The sequence below is a fragment of the Rhea americana genome, unplaced genomic scaffold (genome assembly GCF_003343005.1).
Source record: "Rhea americana isolate MKP2758 unplaced genomic scaffold, rheAme1 scaffold_295, whole genome shotgun sequence".
NCBI classification, from domain to species: Eukaryota; Metazoa; Chordata; class Aves; order Rheiformes; family Rheidae; genus Rhea; species Rhea americana.
The window spans coordinates 573,872-576,284 of NW_028186418.1; positions in this window are offsets into that span (position 1 = coordinate 573,872).

The following is a 2,413-nucleotide window of genomic DNA, read 5'->3' on the forward strand; positions in this document are numbered from 1 at the left end:
AAAAAAAAAAAAACAAGCAAACAATGTTCTGGCTTTTGCTGTAACTGGCCAGACTCCCGTTTAATGCATCTCAGCAGCTAATGGCCTGGCAGCGGCGGCTGGGGACCGCGGCGCTGCGGCGCTCTTCCGCCCGCCGTCCCTTGGCCCGCCGCCCTCGCGTCGCTCCGGTCGCCTTCCTCCGAGCTAATCGGCGCCCGTTTCTCACTAAGCCGTTATAAATCCCGTTACGATCCCTCCTCCGCTAGGGACCGGCGGCGAGGCGTACGGAGGCTCGGGGCGAGCGCAGCCCCGCGCGCGCCGGCGCTCGCCCGCGTTTTACCGAGTTAAAACTCCACCGGAAACAGCAGAAACGGTTTGGCGTTTGCGYGTTGTTGTTTCTAAGGAAAGGAAGGAGCTTGGCGTCAGGAAAAGAGAAAGGCAACCGAGACGCTCGTTAAAACCGAGGGGCTCCGGTTCCCTGCCCAAACGGGCACGTCTTCTCCGGAGGCGCCCGGCAGCTTCGAAACGCCCTGCCAGACAAACCGCTCATCCCCCTGACTCTGCCTAAATTCGTGGCCCCCGACATTTTCGCTGGAAACAGGAAAGAGGGAGCAACTCCGTCCTGACGTCTCGCTTCCCATCCGATCGCTGCCGGTGCAATTAATTCCTGCGACAGCATCTGCCGCTTTCACGGGGTTTTAGCCTCAAGTGCGAGCCGTCTTTGTTAGACCCGTTTTCGAGGCTTTCATCATTTGAGTCGCAACATAAAAGGCGTTTAACCACGGCTGCTTGTAACCCCGGCCCGGGAGAGGCCGGGAGCGGGGCGCCTGCGTGCCTCCGAGCGCGCCGGCTGCCCGATCCGTATTAAATTACGGGGCTCCGGCACCCCGGGGGCCGAAGCGGGGCTCCGGGAAGGGGCCGCGGGAGCCACCGGCACGGTGCCGGGGAGCGCGGGAATGGGAGGCCTTTGCACCCCCCGGCTCAGGAAACGGCCCCCCGAGGCTCCAGCTGAGCCGCGCRGACCGCGGAGGGGGGACGGGGCGGACGAGCCACCAGCCCCAGCCGTCGCATCGCCTCTCTCTGCGCTCCACCTCCCTTTGCAGGTTTGTTACATCGGGAGCCAATTTCGACACCATTTCTCGCAAGTGGCTCCGCCTCGCAGGTGTGTGGAATTTATTCGAGATAAAGAAAACCATTACAGAGAGACAGCAATCTTCAAAGACCACCTCGGAGACCTGAGAGAAATAAAAACACTAGCCCGTGCAAATGCGCAATTAAGTTTCAAAATACTTGTGTGCCATGAAAAGCGCCGTCCCTGCAGAGAACAGGCCTTTAAGGCAATTTTCCCCAACGCTATTCAGCGTTCACTCAAAAAATGCCTTCTAAAAACAACATGTGATTTTCCCGCGCTCCTCCTCCTCCTCCTCCTCCTCCCCCCGCCGCCTTTGCTCACTCCCTCCCTGCCAGGTGCCAACGAGGAGGCAGCTCCAGCACGAGAAAAAACGTTTTTCCCTCGTTTTGGGAGGAGGCGATGGACTGGCGACGCCGGAGGCTTCTCCGGCTACCGCGGCTGCCGGCGAACAGGCTTTGGGGAGGGGGTCACGGATGCAGGATCGCGATTCCCGGAGGGAGATGCCGGCGCCGAGGCGGCTCCGCCTGGGGATTGCTCGGCCGCCGGCCCCGGCTGCGTCCCTTATTCGCGGGTCGCTCTGTGCTCTAATTAAAACTGCCTAATTAACCTGTGGAACGCACTGCCACGAGGTAGCGGCGAGGCCGGGGGCTTAGCGGGATTCGGGGGAGGATTATACGTTTAAATGGATAATGAGAACATCTGCCGTTACATTAGCCGGGATCAAGCAGAATTAGGGATAAGAGCCGTCCCGTGCCGGGGCGCGAGCCAGCGCGCCGTGCCGGCCGCCCCGCAGCGCGGGAACCTCTTTCCGGCAGCTTYGGGGCGCGCGGGGGCCGGCGAGCGGGGAAGAGGGCCTTCAACACCCCCGACTCCCCCTTGAAATGCAATCCCGCCTCCCGGGGTTTATCTCGTGGCGGCGCTTCCCCTCCTCGCGCTGCCTCGGCGCGCGTTGACCCGCTGTGAAATTGCGGCCAGGCRCGCTGAATATTTTAAGAGCAGCAATGCAGTGGCGGCCGCGCGCCGGGGCGGCTGCCGCGAGCAGCAAGGCAGGCCGGGAGCCGGGGCCGGGCCCTCGCCGCCCCCCCTTCCACCGCCAACCCATTAGCACAGTTCAGGGAAACCTAAAAAATTCAGGAGACGCTGAAATATGCAGCGTTTCGCTCTCGCCGGAGAACGGCGCGCTCCGCTTCCCAGCTGCTCCGCCGTCGCGGCTTGTAAATAAGCGGCAGCGGGGAGCTGCAGGTTCGGAGGCGCCCGGGCACCTCGTCCCGCCGCGGGCAGAGCCCCGCGACCGCCGCCGCG